At 47.5% G+C, this 18,027-nt stretch overlaps 12 non-coding genes and 2 pseudogenes across 12 annotated transcripts; all 14 read right to left on the reverse strand.

The window, feature by feature from the left end:
* Nucleotides 1-431: 431 nt before the first annotated feature.
* On the reverse strand, nt 432-622 carry LOC142252212 (U2 spliceosomal RNA). The gene has a single exon (XR_012725600.1). It is a non-coding gene; the product is annotated as a U2 spliceosomal RNA (small nuclear RNA).
* Nucleotides 623-1,739: 1,117 nt separating this feature from the next.
* LOC142252214 (U2 spliceosomal RNA) lies at nt 1,740-1,930 on the reverse strand. Its single transcript, XR_012725602.1, has one exon. It is a non-coding gene; the product is annotated as a U2 spliceosomal RNA (small nuclear RNA).
* Nucleotides 1,931-3,047: 1,117 nt separating this feature from the next.
* On the reverse strand, nt 3,048-3,238 carry LOC142252215 (U2 spliceosomal RNA). Its single transcript, XR_012725603.1, has one exon. It is a non-coding gene; the product is annotated as a U2 spliceosomal RNA (small nuclear RNA).
* Nucleotides 3,239-4,355: 1,117 nt separating this feature from the next.
* Nucleotides 4,356-4,546, reverse strand: LOC142252216 (U2 spliceosomal RNA). The gene has a single exon (XR_012725604.1). It is a non-coding gene; the product is annotated as a U2 spliceosomal RNA (small nuclear RNA).
* Nucleotides 4,547-5,663: 1,117 nt separating this feature from the next.
* Nucleotides 5,664-5,854, reverse strand: LOC142252217 (U2 spliceosomal RNA). Its single transcript, XR_012725605.1, has one exon. It is a non-coding gene; the product is annotated as a U2 spliceosomal RNA (small nuclear RNA).
* Nucleotides 5,855-6,971: 1,117 nt separating this feature from the next.
* Nucleotides 6,972-7,162, reverse strand: LOC142252218 (U2 spliceosomal RNA). The gene has a single exon (XR_012725606.1). It is a non-coding gene; the product is annotated as a U2 spliceosomal RNA (small nuclear RNA).
* A 1,117-nt stretch (nt 7,163-8,279) lies between these two features.
* LOC142252220 (U2 spliceosomal RNA) lies at nt 8,280-8,470 on the reverse strand. Its single transcript, XR_012725607.1, has one exon. It is a non-coding gene; the product is annotated as a U2 spliceosomal RNA (small nuclear RNA).
* Nucleotides 8,471-9,587: 1,117 nt separating this feature from the next.
* Nucleotides 9,588-9,778, reverse strand: LOC142252221 (U2 spliceosomal RNA). The gene has a single exon (XR_012725608.1). It is a non-coding gene; the product is annotated as a U2 spliceosomal RNA (small nuclear RNA).
* A 1,117-nt stretch (nt 9,779-10,895) lies between these two features.
* Nucleotides 10,896-11,086, reverse strand: LOC142252222 (U2 spliceosomal RNA). The gene has a single exon (XR_012725609.1). It is a non-coding gene; the product is annotated as a U2 spliceosomal RNA (small nuclear RNA).
* A 1,117-nt stretch (nt 11,087-12,203) lies between these two features.
* LOC142253303 (U2 spliceosomal RNA) lies at nt 12,204-12,391 on the reverse strand. Its single transcript, XR_012726604.1, has one exon. It is a non-coding gene; the product is annotated as a U2 spliceosomal RNA (small nuclear RNA).
* A 1,391-nt stretch (nt 12,392-13,782) lies between these two features.
* LOC142253165 (U2 spliceosomal RNA) lies at nt 13,783-13,978 on the reverse strand. The gene has a single exon (XR_012726482.1). It is a non-coding gene; the product is annotated as a U2 spliceosomal RNA (small nuclear RNA).
* A 739-nt stretch (nt 13,979-14,717) lies between these two features.
* Nucleotides 14,718-14,859, reverse strand: LOC142253743 (U2 spliceosomal RNA; annotated as a pseudogene).
* Nucleotides 14,860-15,976: 1,117 nt separating this feature from the next.
* On the reverse strand, nt 15,977-16,173 carry LOC142253073 (U2 spliceosomal RNA). The gene has a single exon (XR_012726393.1). It is a non-coding gene; the product is annotated as a U2 spliceosomal RNA (small nuclear RNA).
* A 697-nt stretch (nt 16,174-16,870) lies between these two features.
* On the reverse strand, nt 16,871-17,012 carry LOC142253780 (U2 spliceosomal RNA; annotated as a pseudogene).
* Nucleotides 17,013-18,027: the final 1,015 nt, after the last annotated feature.

Consider the following 18,027-nt stretch of genomic DNA (forward strand, 5'->3'; position numbering starts at 1 on the left):
GGCTTTTTACAGTTTGTCTATTCCCAATTAGCCGGTTTAGTATACTTAATGAAAGTACTAATTCTTTCATAGGCCGCCCATTCTTAGTATTTGACGTTCAGGTAACAACAGGTAACTTTATTTGGAGTGGAAGCAGAGAGATAACACCAGATGCCAATTGTAGATCCTCTCACACCTGTGGTCACTGCAGCATCTGACTCCACTTTGTCCAAAAGGGATCTATTCCATTCAATTACACATGATCTAGATTAGACTGACAACAAGATACTGCACGGGACATAGCAGAGTTGGTGAAGTTGAGTGGTGATGAGTTTGCTATTTGGATGAATAAAGCAAGTAAAAAGTGTGTTAGATAAAAATTCATTTCAATTCGCTAATCGGGCTAATATGAATCAGGTGAATCGAGTTCTGCTTTTGGAAACTGGGTTAAGAAGGGGTGCACCGTTCCTGGAGGTACTGCAATACCAGGTCAATGCGTGGAGTGGACAGAGCAAGCTCTTTTTCCATCTCCCTGTTCTAAAAATCCATTTAATATATGGTCCCCAGATAGGGGACGTATCAGATATTAAACTGATAAGAACAGATACTACACTTGATCTTAGCCAAAAGGCCGAGAAGCGATAACCAGAATTGGTTTGGGCCTCGAGTGGCACCCTGGCCTATGCCGGACACATCTTAGGGAGAGAGAGCGAGAGGGAGACAAACCCACGCCTACACAAGACATTTTGTCACCCAAGCCAACCCTTGAAAAGGCTGCTTTGCAGAGCAAAAACAAGAAGAATGGTGCGTTTTGCAGCCGCCGCCCACTGCAATGAATCTGAATAACTCCTCCTTTAGGGCGCAAGCAACTCCCCTCCCCCTTGCAGTCTTTCCAATTCACGATACAAAAAGACGGACAGGACAGGTTGCCTGACTTTCCGTCACTGCCACCCTTTGCCATCCTTACCCGTAGAAAGCCCTTTCATCATCCCCAAACCCTAATCTTTTCCCTTTCCTTCCCAGCCCCCAAACCCTGCCCTCTGTACCTTTCTCACCACCCGCTTCCCTTCTCCTGTCATCCCCCTACCACCTGGGAAAAAAAGAGATTGCCCCCTCCTTCCACTAGCCCACCCTCCCACCCAAAGAACAACTTCTTCTGCGCAGCTTGTTTTCTAGGCAGCAGCGCTATTGTGATGTCATCGGGGGGCATTGTGACAAGCCGCCAGTGTTCCGTCTCTTCATGTTGTGCACTGTTCAAACCGAAAATACATCAACAGGCAGGCTACAGAAAAGCTTACTAACAAAGGTTAGAGAGGGGCTTTCTCAGAGGGCTTTTTACAGTTTGTCTATTCCCAATTAGCCGGTTTAGTATACTTAATGAAAGTACTAATTCTTTCATAGGCCGCCCATTCTTAGTATTTGACGTTCAGGTAACAACAGGTAACTTTATTTGGAGTGGAAGCAGAGAGATAACACCAGATGCCAATTGTAGATCCTCTCACACCTGTGGTCACTGCAGCATCTGACTCCACTTTGTCCAAAAGGGATCTATTCCATTCAATTACACATGATCTAGATTAGACTGACAACAAGATACTGCACGGGACATAGCAGAGTTGGTGAAGTTGAGTGGTGATGAGTTTGCTATTTGGATGAATAAAGCAAGTAAAAAGTGTGTTAGATAAAAATTCATTTCAATTCGCTAATCGGGCTAATATGAATCAGGTGAATCGAGTTCTGCTTTTGGAAACTGGGTTAAGAAGGGGTGCACCGTTCCTGGAGGTACTGCAATACCAGGTCAATGCGTGGAGTGGACAGAGCAAGCTCTTTTTCCATCTCCCTGTTCTAAAAATCCATTTAATATATGGTCCCCAGATAGGGGACGTATCAGATATTAAACTGATAAGAACAGATACTACACTTGATCTTAGCCAAAAGGCCGAGAAGCGATAACCAGAATTGGTTTGGGCCTCGAGTGGCACCCTGGCCTATGCCGGACACATCTTAGGGAGAGAGAGCGAGAGGGAGACAAACCCACGCCTACACAAGACATTTTGTCACCCAAGCCAACCCTTGAAAAGGCTGCTTTGCAGAGCAAAAACAAGAAGAATGGTGCGTTTTGCAGCCGCCGCCCACTGCAATGAATCTGAATAACTCCTCCTTTAGGGCGCAAGCAACTCCCCTCCCCCTTGCAGTCTTTCCAATTCACGATACAAAAAGACGGACAGGACAGGTTGCCTGACTTTCCGTCACTGCCACCCTTTGCCATCCTTACCCGTAGAAAGCCCTTTCATCATCCCCAAACCCTAATCTTTTCCCTTTCCTTCCCAGCCCCCAAACCCTGCCCTCTGTACCTTTCTCACCACCCGCTTCCCTTCTCCTGTCATCCCCCTACCACCCGGGAAAAAAAGAGATTGCCCCCTCCTTCCACTAGCCCACCCTCCCACCCAAAGAACAACTTCTTCTGCGCAGCTTGTTTTCTAGGCAGCAGCGCTATTGTGATGTCATCGGGGGGCATTGTGACAAGCCGCCAGTGTTCCGTCTCTTCATGTTGTGCACTGTTCAAACCGAAAATACATCAACAGGCAGGCTACAGAAAAGCTTACTAACAAAGGTTAGAGAGGGGCTTTCTCAGAGGGCTTTTTACAGTTTGTCTATTCCCAATTAGCCGGTTTAGTATACTTAATGAAAGTACTAATTCTTTCATAGGCCGCCCATTCTTAGTATTTGACGTTCAGGTAACAACAGGTAACTTTATTTGGAGTGGAAGCAGAGAGATAACACCAGATGCCAATTGTAGATCCTCTCACACCTGTGGTCACTGCAGCATCTGACTCCACTTTGTCCAAAAGGGATCTATTCCATTCAATTACACATGATCTAGATTAGACTGACAACAAGATACTGCACGGGACATAGCAGAGTTGGTGAAGTTGAGTGGTGATGAGTTTGCTATTTGGATGAATAAAGCAAGTAAAAAGTGTGTTAGATAAAAATTCATTTCAATTCGCTAATCGGGCTAATATGAATCAGGTGAATCGAGTTCTGCTTTTGGAAACTGGGTTAAGAAGGGGTGCACCGTTCCTGGAGGTACTGCAATACCAGGTCAATGCGTGGAGTGGACAGAGCAAGCTCTTTTTCCATCTCCCTGTTCTAAAAATCCATTTAATATATGGTCCCCAGATAGGGGACGTATCAGATATTAAACTGATAAGAACAGATACTACACTTGATCTTAGCCAAAAGGCCGAGAAGCGATAACCAGAATTGGTTTGGGCCTCGAGTGGCACCCTGGCCTATGCCGGACACATCTTAGGGAGAGAGAGCGAGAGGGAGACAAACCCACGCCTACACAAGACATTTTGTCACCCAAGCCAACCCTTGAAAAGGCTGCTTTGCAGAGCAAAAACAAGAAGAATGGTGCGTTTTGCAGCCGCCGCCCACTGCAATGAATCTGAATAACTCCTCCTTTAGGGCGCAAGCAACTCCCCTCCCCCTTGCAGTCTTTCCAATTCACGATACAAAAAGACGGACAGGACAGGTTGCCTGACTTTCCGTCACTGCCACCCTTTGCCATCCTTACCCGTAGAAAGCCCTTTCATCATCCCCAAACCCTAATCTTTTCCCTTTCCTTCCCAGCCCCCAAACCCTGCCCTCTGTACCTTTCTCACCACCCGCTTCCCTTCTCCTGTCATCCCCCTACCACCCGGGAAAAAAAGAGATTGCCCCCTCCTTCCACTAGCCCACCCTCCCACCCAAAGAACAACTTCTTCTGCGCAGCTTGTTTTCTAGGCAGCAGCGCTATTGTGATGTCATCGGGGGGCATTGTGACAAGCCGCCAGTGTTCCGTCTCTTCATGTTGTGCACTGTTCAAACCGAAAATACATCAACAGGCAGGCTACAGAAAAGCTTACTAACAAAGGTTAGAGAGGGGCTTTCTCAGAGGGCTTTTTACAGTTTGTCTATTCCCAATTAGCCGGTTTAGTATACTTAATGAAAGTACTAATTCTTTCATAGGCCGCCCATTCTTAGTATTTGACGTTCAGGTAACAACAGGTAACTTTATTTGGAGTGGAAGCAGAGAGATAACACCAGATGCCAATTGTAGATCCTCTCACACCTGTGGTCACTGCAGCATCTGACTCCACTTTGTCCAAAAGGGATCTATTCCATTCAATTACACATGATCTAGATTAGACTGACAACAAGATACTGCACGGGACATAGCAGAGTTGGTGAAGTTGAGTGGTGATGAGTTTGCTATTTGGATGAATAAAGCAAGTAAAAAGTGTGTTAGATAAAAATTCATTTCAATTCGCTAATCGGGCTAATATGAATCAGGTGAATCGAGTTCTGCTTTTGGAAACTGGGTTAAGAAGGGGTGCACCGTTCCTGGAGGTACTGCAATACCAGGTCAATGCGTGGAGTGGACAGAGCAAGCTCTTTTTCCATCTCCCTGTTCTAAAAATCCATTTAATATATGGTCCCCAGATAGGGGACGTATCAGATATTAAACTGATAAGAACAGATACTACACTTGATCTTAGCCAAAAGGCCGAGAAGCGATAACCAGAATTGGTTTGGGCCTCGAGTGGCACCCTGGCCTATGCCGGACACATCTTAGGGAGAGAGAGCGAGAGGGAGACAAACCCACGCCTACACAAGACATTTTGTCACCCAAGCCAACCCTTGAAAAGGCTGCTTTGCAGAGCAAAAACAAGAAGAATGGTGCGTTTTGCAGCCGCCGCCCACTGCAATGAATCTGAATAACTCCTCCTTTAGGGCGCAAGCAACTCCCCTCCCCCTTGCAGTCTTTCCAATTCACGATACAAAAAGACGGACAGGACAGGTTGCCTGACTTTCCGTCACTGCCACCCTTTGCCATCCTTACCCGTAGAAAGCCCTTTCATCATCCCCAAACCCTAATCTTTTCCCTTTCCTTCCCAGCCCCCAAACCCTGCCCTCTGTACCTTTCTCACCACCCGCTTCCCTTCTCCTGTCATCCCCCTACCACCCGGGAAAAAAAGAGATTGCCCCCTCCTTCCACTAGCCCACCCTCCCACCCAAAGAACAACTTCTTCTGCGCAGCTTGTTTTCTAGGCAGCAGCGCTATTGTGATGTCATCGGGGGGCATTGTGACAAGCCGCCAGTGTTCCGTCTCTTCATGTTGTGCACTGTTCAAACCGAAAATACATCAACAGGCAGGCTACAGAAAAGCTTACTAACAAAGGTTAGAGAGGGGCTTTCTCAGAGGGCTTTTTACAGTTTGTCTATTCCCAATTAGCCGGTTTAGTATACTTAATGAAAGTACTAATTCTTTCATAGGCCGCCCATTCTTAGTATTTGACGTTCAGGTAACAACAGGTAACTTTATTTGGAGTGGAAGCAGAGAGATAACACCAGATGCCAATTGTAGATCCTCTCACACCTGTGGTCACTGCAGCATCTGACTCCACTTTGTCCAAAAGGGATCTATTCCATTCAATTACACATGATCTAGATTAGACTGACAACAAGATACTGCACGGGACATAGCAGAGTTGGTGAAGTTGAGTGGTGATGAGTTTGCTATTTGGATGAATAAAGCAAGTAAAAAGTGTGTTAGATAAAAATTCATTTCAATTCGCTAATCGGGCTAATATGAATCAGGTGAATCGAGTTCTGCTTTTGGAAACTGGGTTAAGAAGGGGTGCACCGTTCCTGGAGGTACTGCAATACCAGGTCAATGCGTGGAGTGGACAGAGCAAGCTCTTTTTCCATCTCCCTGTTCTAAAAATCCATTTAATATATGGTCCCCAGATAGGGGACGTATCAGATATTAAACTGATAAGAACAGATACTACACTTGATCTTAGCCAAAAGGCCGAGAAGCGATAACCAGAATTGGTTTGGGCCTCGAGTGGCACCCTGGCCTATGCCGGACACATCTTAGGGAGAGAGAGCGAGAGGGAGACAAACCCACGCCTACACAAGACATTTTGTCACCCAAGCCAACCCTTGAAAAGGCTGCTTTGCAGAGCAAAAACAAGAAGAATGGTGCGTTTTGCAGCCGCCGCCCACTGCAATGAATCTGAATAACTCCTCCTTTAGGGCGCAAGCAACTCCCCTCCCCCTTGCAGTCTTTCCAATTCACGATACAAAAAGACGGACAGGACAGGTTGCCTGACTTTCCGTCACTGCCACCCTTTGCCATCCTTACCCGTAGAAAGCCCTTTCATCATCCCCAAACCCTAATCTTTTCCCTTTCCTTCCCAGCCCCCAAACCCTGCCCTCTGTACCTTTCTCACCACCCGCTTCCCTTCTCCTGTCATCCCCCTACCACCCGGGAAAAAAAGAGATTGCCCCCTCCTTCCACTAGCCCACCCTCCCACCCAAAGAACAACTTCTTCTGCGCAGCTTGTTTTCTAGGCAGCAGCGCTATTGTGATGTCATCGGGGGGCATTGTGACAAGCCGCCAGTGTTCCGTCTCTTCATGTTGTGCACTGTTCAAACCGAAAATACATCAACAGGCAGGCTACAGAAAAGCTTACTAACAAAGGTTAGAGAGGGGCTTTCTCAGAGGGCTTTTTACAGTTTGTCTATTCCCAATTAGCCGGTTTAGTATACTTAATGAAAGTACTAATTCTTTCATAGGCCGCCCATTCTTAGTATTTGACGTTCAGGTAACAACAGGTAACTTTATTTGGAGTGGAAGCAGAGAGATAACACCAGATGCCAATTGTAGATCCTCTCACACCTGTGGTCACTGCAGCATCTGACTCCACTTTGTCCAAAAGGGATCTATTCCATTCAATTACACATGATCTAGATTAGACTGACAACAAGATACTGCACGGGACATAGCAGAGTTGGTGAAGTTGAGTGGTGATGAGTTTGCTATTTGGATGAATAAAGCAAGTAAAAAGTGTGTTAGATAAAAATTCATTTCAATTCGCTAATCGGGCTAATATGAATCAGGTGAATCGAGTTCTGCTTTTGGAAACTGGGTTAAGAAGGGGTGCACCGTTCCTGGAGGTACTGCAATACCAGGTCAATGCGTGGAGTGGACAGAGCAAGCTCTTTTTCCATCTCCCTGTTCTAAAAATCCATTTAATATATGGTCCCCAGATAGGGGACGTATCAGATATTAAACTGATAAGAACAGATACTACACTTGATCTTAGCCAAAAGGCCGAGAAGCGATAACCAGAATTGGTTTGGGCCTCGAGTGGCACCCTGGCCTATGCCGGACACATCTTAGGGAGAGAGAGCGAGAGGGAGACAAACCCACGCCTACACAAGACATTTTGTCACCCAAGCCAACCCTTGAAAAGGCTGCTTTGCAGAGCAAAAACAAGAAGAATGGTGCGTTTTGCAGCCGCCGCCCACTGCAATGAATCTGAATAACTCCTCCTTTAGGGCGCAAGCAACTCCCCTCCCCCTTGCAGTCTTTCCAATTCACGATACAAAAAGACGGACAGGACAGGTTGCCTGACTTTCCGTCACTGCCACCCTTTGCCATCCTTACCCGTAGAAAGCCCTTTCATCATCCCCAAACCCTAATCTTTTCCCTTTCCTTCCCAGCCCCCAAACCCTGCCCTCTGTACCTTTCTCACCACCCGCTTCCCTTCTCCTGTCATCCCCCTACCACCCGGGAAAAAAAGAGATTGCCCCCTCCTTCCACTAGCCCACCCTCCCACCCAAAGAACAACTTCTTCTGCGCAGCTTGTTTTCTAGGCAGCAGCGCTATTGTGATGTCATCGGGGGGCATTGTGACAAGCCGCCAGTGTTCCGTCTCTTCATGTTGTGCACTGTTCAAACCGAAAATACATCAACAGGCAGGCTACAGAAAAGCTTACTAACAAAGGTTAGAGAGGGGCTTTCTCAGAGGGCTTTTTACAGTTTGTCTATTCCCAATTAGCCGGTTTAGTATACTTAATGAAAGTACTAATTCTTTCATAGGCCGCCCATTCTTAGTATTTGACGTTCAGGTAACAACAGGTAACTTTATTTGGAGTGGAAGCAGAGAGATAACACCAGATGCCAATTGTAGATCCTCTCACACCTGTGGTCACTGCAGCATCTGACTCCACTTTGTCCAAAAGGGATCTATTCCATTCAATTACACATGATCTAGATTAGACTGACAACAAGATACTGCACGGGACATAGCAGAGTTGGTGAAGTTGAGTGGTGATGAGTTTGCTATTTGGATGAATAAAGCAAGTAAAAAGTGTGTTAGATAAAAATTCATTTCAATTCGCTAATCGGGCTAATATGAATCAGGTGAATCGAGTCCTGCTTTTGGAAACTGGGTTAAGAAGGGGTGCACCGTTCCTGGAGGTACTGCAATACCAGGTCAATGCGTGGAGTGGACAGAGCAAGCTCTTTTTCCATCTCCCTGTTCTAAAAATCCATTTAATATATGGTCCCCAGATAGGGGACGTATCAGATATTAAACTGATAAGAACAGATACTACACTTGATCTTAGCCAAAAGGCCGAGAAGCGATAACCAGAATTGGTTTGGGCCTCGAGTGGCACCCTGGCCTATGCCGGACACATCTTAGGGAGAGAGAGCGAGAGGGAGACAAACCCACGCCTACACAAGACATTTTGTCACCCAAGCCAACCCTTGAAAAGGCTGCTTTGCAGAGCAAAAACAAGAAGAATGGTGCGTTTTGCAGCCGCCGCCCACTGCAATGAATCTGAATAACTCCTCCTTTAGGGCGCAAGCAACTCCCCTCCCCCTTGCAGTCTTTCCAATTCACGATACAAAAAGACGGACAGGACAGGTTGCCTGACTTTCCGTCACTGCCACCCTTTGCCATCCTTACCCGTAGAAAGCCCTTTCATCATCCCCAAACCCTAATCTTTTCCCTTTCCTTCCCAGCCCCCAAACCCTGCCCTCTGTACCTTTCTCACCACCCGCTTCCCTTCTCCTGTCATCCCCCTACCACCCGGGAAAAAAAGAGATTGCCCCCTCCTTCCACTAGCCCACCCTCCCACCCAAAGAACAACTTCTTCTGCGCAGCTTGTTTTCTAGGCAGCAGCGCTATTGTGATGTCATCGGGGGGCATTGTGACAAGCCGCCAGTGTTCCGTCTCTTCATGTTGTGCACTGTTCAAACCGAAAATACATCAACAGGCAGGCTACAGAAAAGCTTACTAACAAAGGTTAGAGAGGGGCTTTCTCAGAGGGCTTTTTACAGTTTGTCTATTCCCAATTAGCCGGTTTAGTATACTTAATGAAAGTACTAATTCTTTCATAGGCCGCCCATTCTTAGTATTTGACGTTCAGGTAACAACAGGTAACTTTATTTGGAGTGGAAGCAGAGAGATAACACCAGATGCCAATTGTAGATCCTCTCACACCTGTGGTCACTGCAGCATCTGACTCCACTTTGTCCAAAAGGGATCTATTCCATTCAATTACACATGATCTAGATTAGACTGACAACAAGATACTGCACGGGACATAGCAGAGTTGGTGAAGTTGAGTGGTGATGAGTTTGCTATTTGGATGAATAAAGCAAGTAAAAAGTGTGTTAGATAAAAATTCATTTCAATTCGCTAATCGGGCTAATATGAATCAGGTGAATCGAGTTCTGCTTTTGGAAACTGGGTTAAGAAGGGGTGCACCGTTCCTGGAGGTACTGCAATACCAGGTCAATGCGTGGAGTGGACAGAGCAAGCTCTTTTTCCATCTCCCTGTTCTAAAAATCCATTTAATATATGGTCCCCAGATAGGGGACGTATCAGATATTAAACTGATAAGAACAGATACTACACTTGATCTTAGCCAAAAGGCCGAGAAGCGATAACCAGAATTGGTTTGGGCCTCGAGTGGCACCCTGGCCTATGCCGGACACATCTTAGGGAGAGAGAGCGAGAGGGAGACAAACCCACGCCTACACAAGACATTTTGTCACCCAAGCCAACCCTTGAAAAGGCTGCTTTGCAGAGCAAAAACAAGAAGAATGGTGCGTTTTGCAGCCGCCGCCCACTGCAATGAATCTGAATAACTCCTCCTTTAGGGCGCAAGCAACTCCCCTCCCCCTTGCAGTCTTTCCAATTCACGATACAAAAAGACGGACAGGACAGGTTGCCTGACTTTCCGTCACTGCCACCCTTTGCCATCCTTACCCGTAGAAAGCCCTTTCATCATCCCCAAACCCTAATCTTTTCCCTTTCCTTCCCAGCCCCCAAACCCTGCCCTCTGTACCTTTCTCACCACCCGCTTCCCTTCTCCTGTCATCCCCCTACCACCCGGGAAAAAAAGAGATTGCCCCCTCCTTCCACTAGCCCACCCTCCCACCCAAAGAACAACTTCTTCTGCGCAGCTTGTTTTCTAGGCAGCAGCGCTATTGTGATGTCATCGGGGGGAATTGTGACAAGCCGCCAGTGTTCCGTCTCTTCATGTTGTGCACTGTTCAAACCGAAAATACATCAACAGGCAGGCTACAGAAAAGCTTACTAACAAAGGTTAGAGAGGGGCTTTCTCAGAGGGCTTTTTACAGTTTGTCTATTCCCAATTAGCCGGTTTAGTATACTTAATGAAAGTACTAATTCTTTCATAGGCCGCCCATTCTTAGTATTTGACGTTCAGGTAACAACAGGTAACTTTATTTGGAGTGGAAGCAGAGAGATAACACCAGATGCCAATTGTAGATCCTCTCACACCTGTGGTCACTGCAGCATCTGACTCCACTTTGTCCAAAAGGGATCTATTCCATTCAATTACACATGATCTAGATTAGACTGACAACAAGATACTGCACGGGACATAGCAGAGTTGGTGAAGTTGAGTGGTGATAAGTTTGCTATTTGGATGAATAAAGCAAGTAAAAAGTGTGTTAGATAAAAATTCATTTCAATTCGCTAATCGGGCTAATATGAATCAGGTGAATCGAGTTCTGCTTTTGGAAACTGGGTTAAGAAGGGGTGCACCGTTCCTGGAGGTACTGCAATACCAGGTCAATGCGTGGAGTGGACAGAGCAAGCTCTTTTTCCATCTCCCTGTTCTAAAAATCCATTTAATATATGGTCCCCAGATAGGGGACGTATCAGATATTAAACTGATAAGAACAGATACTACACTTGATCTTAGCCAAAAGGCCGAGAAGCGATAACCAGAATTGGTTTGGGCCTCGAGTGGCACCCTGGCCTATGCCGGACACATCTTAGGGAGAGAGAGCGAGAGGGAGACAAACCCACGCCTACACAAGACATTTTGTCACCCAAGCCAACCCTTGAAAAGGCTGCTTTGCAGAGCAAAAACAAGAAGAATGGTGCGTTTTGCAGCCGCCGCCCACTGCAATGAATCTGAATAACTCCTCCTTTAGGGCGCAAGCAACTCCCCTCCCCCTTGCAGTCTTTCCAATTCACGATACAAAAAGACGGACAGGACAGGTTGCCTGACTTTCCGTCACTGCCACCCTTTGCCATCCTTACCCGTAGAAAGCCCTTTCATCATCCCCAAACCCTAATCTTTTCCCTTTCCTTCCCAGCCCCCAAACCCTGCCCTCTGTACCTTTCTCACCACCCGCTTCCCTTCTCCTGTCATCCCCCTACCACCCGGGAAAAAAAGAGATTGCCCCCTCCTTCCACTAGCCCACCCTCCCACCCAAAGAACAACTTCTTCTGCGCAGCTTGTTTTCTAGGCAGCAGCGCTATTGTGATGTCATCGGGGGGCATTGTGACAAGCCGCCAGTGTTCCGTCTCTTCATGTTGTGCACTGTTCAAACCGAAAATACATCAACAGGCAGGCTACAGAAAAGCTTACTAACAAAGGTTAGAGAGGGGCTTTCTCAGAGGGCTTTTTACAGTTTGTCTATTCCCAATTAGCCGGTTTAGTATACTTAATGAAAGTACTAATTCTTTCATAGGCCGCCCATTCTTAGTATTTGACGTTCAGGTAACAACAGGTAACTTTATTTGGAGTGGAAGCAGAGAGATAACACCAGATGCCAATTGTAGATCCTCTCACACCTGTGGTCACTGCAGCATCTGACTCCACTTTGTCCAAAAGGGATCTATTCCATTCAATTACACATGATCTAGATTAGACTGACAACAAGATACTGCACGGGACATAGCAGAGTTGGTGAAGTTGAGTGGTGATGAGTTTGCTATTTGGATGAATAAAGCAAGTAAAAAGTGTGTTAGATAAAAATTCATTTCAATTCGCTAATCGGGCTAATATGAATCAGGTGAATCGAGTTCTGCTTTTGGAAACTGGGTTAAGAAGGGGTGCACCGTTCCTGGAGGTACTGCAATACCAGGTCAATGCGTGGAGTGGACAGAGCAAGCTCTTTTTCCATCTCCCTGTTCTAAAAATCCATTTAATATATGGTCCCCAGATAGGGGACGTATCAGATATTAAACTGATAAGAACAGATTTTAAGTTGGCTATCCCGACAGGGACAATCCGATCATACCAAAATCGGTCCATCGAGTTTGGATGACAAGTCACCCAATATTTACATAATTGCCCGAAGGCACGCCGGTCACCGCACAAAAGCGACAGTGCCGCGAGTGATCGCCTCCCGAGCCCGGGAACCAACCAGCACAAGGGGACGTAAGCACCAGAAGGCGCAACAATCCCCGAGGCCGGCGGTTGTGCAAGCCTGGGCCCCTCCCAGCCAAGACCAAGGAAAACCCAATGAAGGGACTACACTTGATCTTAGCCAAAAGGCCGAGAAGCGATAACCAGAATTGGTTTGGGCCTCGAGTGGCACCCTGGCCTATGCCGGACACATCTTAGGGAGAGAGAGCGAGAGGGAGACAAACCCACGCCTACACAAGACATTTTGTCACCCAAGCCAACCCTTGAAAAGGCTGCTTTGCAGAGCAAAAACAAGAAGAATGGTGCGTTTTGCAGCCGCCGCCCACTGCAATGAATCTGAATAACTCCTCCTTTAGGGCGCAAGCAACTCCCCTCCCCCTTGCAGTCTTTCCAATTCACGATACAAAAAGACGGACAGGACAGGTTGCCTGACTTTCCGTCACTGCCACCCTTTGCCATCCTTACCCGTAGAAAGCCCTTTCATCATCCCCAAACCCTAATCTTTTCCCTTTCCTTCCCAGCCCCCAAACCCTGCCCTCTGTACCTTTCTCACCACCCGCTTCCCTTCTCCTGTCATCCCCCTACCACCCGGGAAAAAAAGAGATTGCCCCCTCCTTCCACTAGCCCACCCTCCCACCCAAAGAACAACTTCTTCTGCGCAGCTTGTTTTCTAGGCAGCAGCGCTATTGTGATGTCATCGGGGGGCATTGTGACAAGCCGCCAGTGTTCCGTCTCTTCATGTTGTGCACTGTTCAAACCGAAAATACATCAACAGGCAGGCTACAGAAAAGCTTACTAACAAAGGTTAGAGAGGGGCTTTCTCAGAGGGCTTTTTACAGTTTGTCTATTCCCAATTAGCCGGTTTAGTATACTTAATGAAAGTACTAATTCTTTCATAGGCCGCCCATTCTTAGTATTTGACGTTCAGGTAACAACAGGTAACTTTATTTGGAGTGGAAGCAGAGAGATAACACCAGATGCCAATTGTAGATCCTCTCACACCTGTGGTCACTGCAGCATCTGACTCCACTTTGTCCAAAAGGGATCTATTCCATTCAATTACACATGATCTAGATTAGACTGACAACAAGATACTGCACGGGACATAGCAGAGTTGGTGAAGTTGAGTGGTGATGAGTTTGCTATTTGGATGAATAAAGCAAGTAAAAAGTGTGTTAGATAAAAATTCATTTCAATTCGCTAATCGGGCTAATATGAATCAGGTGAATCGAGTTCTGCTTTTGGAAACTGGGTTAAGAAGGGGTGCACCGTTCCTGGAGGTACTGCAATACCAGGGCAATGCGTGGAGTGGACAGAGCAAGCTCTTTTTCCATCTCCCTGTTCTAAAAATCCATTTAATATATGGTCCCCAGATAGGGGACGTATCAGATATTAAACTGATAAGAACAGATTTTGATTTAATGAAGCTTTCCAAAGCACCGCAAAAAATGCATGACCAAAGTCACACCAAAAACAGTGCAAAGGCTAGGATTCGTGTGGACCCCTCCGTGAGGAGAGGGTCCCCAAAAATCAACCCCGTCCCTCCGAGCCAGAAGGCCACAGCAAGGGTCAGGGATCTTCGGTGCTCCCCCAAGCCGAAGCCTGGTTGAGCCTTGTCGTTGCTCCCAGCGTCCACCCAGGCATCTTACCCAAGTGGAGTAGAGAGCTACTAGTTGTTGGTTTCGCAGCCGAAACTGCCCGGACCGTCAACCGGTGTTGGTTTCTCAGCCCAAGGCTAACCGGACCTCCAACCGGGTGTTGGTTTCTCAGCCGAAGCTGACCCGGACCTCCAACCGGGTGTTGGTTTCTCAGCCGAAGCTGACCCGGACCTCCAACCGGGTGTTGGTTTCTCAGCCGAAGCTGACCCGGACCTCCAACCGGGTGTTGGTTTCTCAGCCAAAGCTGACCCAGACCTCCAACCGGGTGTTGGTTTCTCAGCCCAAAGCTGAACGGACCTCCGACCATGATTATAAAAATTTCCCTTCCTAGCCAGAAGGCCGGGATAGAGCAATATGCTCAGAAAGTATGAAAAGGCAAGGTACGGTGTGCTACAGAGCCCAAGGCTCGCCGGGGTCCCAAGCCAGCAAGCTCAGACTCACTCCAGGGTCGTCAATCCTGGGGCACATTGCACCATAGCCCCCACACTTACTCAGTCTAATAGCCTCGATCCTGGTAGGGCCATGGTTTCCTCTAGATGGATATACTATCCTCCCAAAGTACTAACAAGCGCAACCTTCCAGTGTGCATTGCATCATTGTACTAAGGTGGCCGGAGCCTTAAACCACCTTTTCGAACGATACTACACTTGATCTTAGCCAAAAGGCCGAGAAGCGATAACCAGAATTGGTTTGGGCCTCGAGTGGCACCCTGGCCTATGCCGGACACATCTTAGGGAGAGAGAGCGAGAGGGAGACAAACCCACGCCTACACAAGACATTTTGTCACCCAAGCCAACCCTTGAAAAGGCTGCTTTGCAGAGCAAAAACAAGAAGAATGGTGCGTTTTGCAGCCGCCGCCCACTGCAATGAATCTGAATAACTCCTCCTTTAGGGCGCAAGCAACTCCCCTCCCCCTTGCAGTCTTTCCAATTCACGATACAAAAAGACGGACAGGACAGGTTGCCTGACTTTCCGTCACTGCCACCCTTTGCCATCCTTACCCGTAGAAAGCCCTTTCATCATCCCCAAACCCTAATCTTTTCCCTTTCCTTCCCAGCCCCCAAACCCTGCCCTCTGTACCTTTCTCACCACCCGCTTCCCTTCTCCTGTCATCCCCCTACCACCCGGGAAAAAAAGAGATTGCCCCCTCCTTCCACTAGCCCACCCTCCCACCCAAAGAACAACTTCTTCTGCGCAGCTTGTTTTCTAGGCAGCAGCGCTATTGTGATGTCATCGGGGGGCATTGTGACAAGCCGCCAGTGTTCCGTCTCTTCATGTTGTGCACTGTTCAAACCGAAAATACATCAACAGGCAGGCTACAGAAAAGCTTACTAACAAAGGTTAGAGAGGGGCTTTCTCAGAGGGCTTTTTACAGTTTGTCTATTCCCAATTAGCCGGTTTAGTATACTTAATGAAAGTACTAATTCTTTCATAGGCCGCCCATTCTTAGTATTTGACGTTCAGGTAACAACAGGTAACTTTATTTGGAGTGGAAGCAGAGAGATAACACCAGATGCCAATTGTAGATCCTCTCACACCTGTGGTCACTGCAGCATCTGACTCCACTTTGTCCAAAAGGGATCTATTCCATTCAATTACACATGATCTAGATTAGACTGACAACAAGATACTGCACGGGACATAGCAGAGTTGGTGAAGTTGAGTGGTGATGAGTTTGCTATTTGGATGAATAAAGCAAGTAAAAAGTGTGTTAGATAAAAATTCATTTCAATTCGCTAATCGGGCTAATATGAATCAGGTGAATCGAGTTCTGCTTTTGGAAACTGGGTTAAGAAGGGGTGCACCGTTCCTGGAGGTACTGCAATACCAGGTCAATGCGTGGAGTGGACAGAGCAAGCTCTTTTTCCATCTCCCTGTTCTAAAAATCCATTTAATATATGGTCCCCAGATAGGGGACGTATCAGATATTAAACTGATAAGAACAGATTTTTTGATTTAATGAAGCTTTCCAAAGCACCGCAAAAATGCATGACCGAAGTCACACCAAAAACAGTGCAAAGGCTAGGATTCGTGTGGACCCCTCCGTGAGAAGAGGATCCCCAAAAATCAACCCCGTCCCTCCGAGCCAGAAGGCCACAGCGAGGGTCAGGGATCTTCGGTGCTCCCCCAAGCCGAAGCCTGGTTGAGCCTTGTTGTTGCTCCCAGCGTCCACCGAGGCATCTTACCCAAGTGGAGTAGGGAGCTACTAGTCGTTGGTTTCGCAGCCGAGACTGCCCGGACCGTCAACCGGTGTTGGTTTCTCAGCCCAAGGCTGACCGGACCTCCAACCGGGTGTTGGTTTCTCAGCCCAAGGCTGACCGGACCTCCAACCGGGTGTTGGTTTCTCAGCCCAAGGCTAACCGGACCTCCAACCGGGTGTTGGTTTCTCAGCCAAAGCTGACCCGGACCTCCAACCGGGTGTTGGTTTCTCAGCCCAAAGCTGACCGGACCTCCGACCGGGATTATAAAAATTTCCCTTCTTAGCCAGAAGGCCGGGATAGGGCAATATGCTTGGAAAGTATGAATAGGCAAGGCGCGGCGTGCGACAGAGTCTGAGGCTTACCAGGGTCCCAACCTAGCAAGTTCAGACTCCCTCCAGGGTGTCCATTCCTGGGGCACATTGCACCATAACCCCCACACTTACTCAGTCTAATAGCCTCGATCCTGGTAGGGCCATGGTTTCCTCTAGATGGATATACTATCCTCCCAAAGTACTAACAAGCGCAACCTTCCAGTGTGCATTGCATCATTGTACTAAGGTGGCCGGAGCCTTAAACCACCTTTTCGAACAATACTACACTTGATCTTAGCCAAAAGGCCGAGAAGCGATAACCAGAATTGGTTTGGGCCTCGAGTGGCACCCTGGCCTATGCCGGACACATCTTAGGGAGAGAGAGCGAGAGGGAGACAAACCCACGCCTACACAAGACATTTTGTCACCCAAGCCAACCCTTGAAAAGGCTGCTTTGCAGAGCAAAAACAAGAAGAATGGTGCGTTTTGCAGCCGCCGCCCACTGCAATGAATCTGAATAACTCCTCCTTTAGGGCGCAAGCAACTCCCCTCCCCCTTGCAGTCTTTCCAATTCACGATACAAAAAGACGGACAGGACAGGTTGCCTGACTTTCCGTCACTGCCACCCTTTGCCATCCTTACCCGTAGAAAGCCCTTTCATCATCCCCAAACCCTAATCTTTTCCCTTTCCTTCCCAGCCCCCAAACCCTGCCCTCTGTACCTTTCTCACCACCCGCTTCCCTTCTCCTGTCATCCCCCTACCACCCGGGAAAAAAAGAGATTGCCCCCTCCTTCCACTAGCCCACCCTCCCACCCAAAGAACAACTTCTTCTGCGCAGCTTGTTTTCTAGGCAGCAGCGCTATTGTGATGTCATCGGGGGGCATTGTGACAAGCCGCCAGTGTTCCGTCTCTTCATGTTGTGCACTGTTCAAACCGAAAATACATCAACAGGCAGGCTACAGAAAAGCTTACTAACAAAGGTTAGAGAGGGGCTTTCTCAGAGGGCTTTTTACAGTTTGTCTATTCCCAATTAGCCGGTTTAGTATACTTAATGAAAGTACTAATTCTTTCATAGGCCGCCCATTCTTAGTATTTGACGTTCAGGTAACAACAGGTAACTTTATTTGGAGTGGAAGCAGAGAGATAACACCAGATGCCAATTGTAGATCCTCTCACACCTGTGGTCACTGCAGCATCTGACTCCACTTTGTCCAAAAGGGATCTATTCCATTCAATTACACATGATCTAGATTAGACTGACAACAAGATACTGCACGGGACATAGCAGAGTTGGTGAAGTTGAGTGGTGATGAGTTTGCTATTTGGATGAAT

Source organism: Anomaloglossus baeobatrachus, chromosome 9, assembly GCF_048569485.1.
Source record: "Anomaloglossus baeobatrachus isolate aAnoBae1 chromosome 9, aAnoBae1.hap1, whole genome shotgun sequence".
In the NCBI taxonomy this organism is placed as follows: domain Eukaryota; kingdom Metazoa; phylum Chordata; class Amphibia; order Anura; family Aromobatidae; genus Anomaloglossus; species Anomaloglossus baeobatrachus.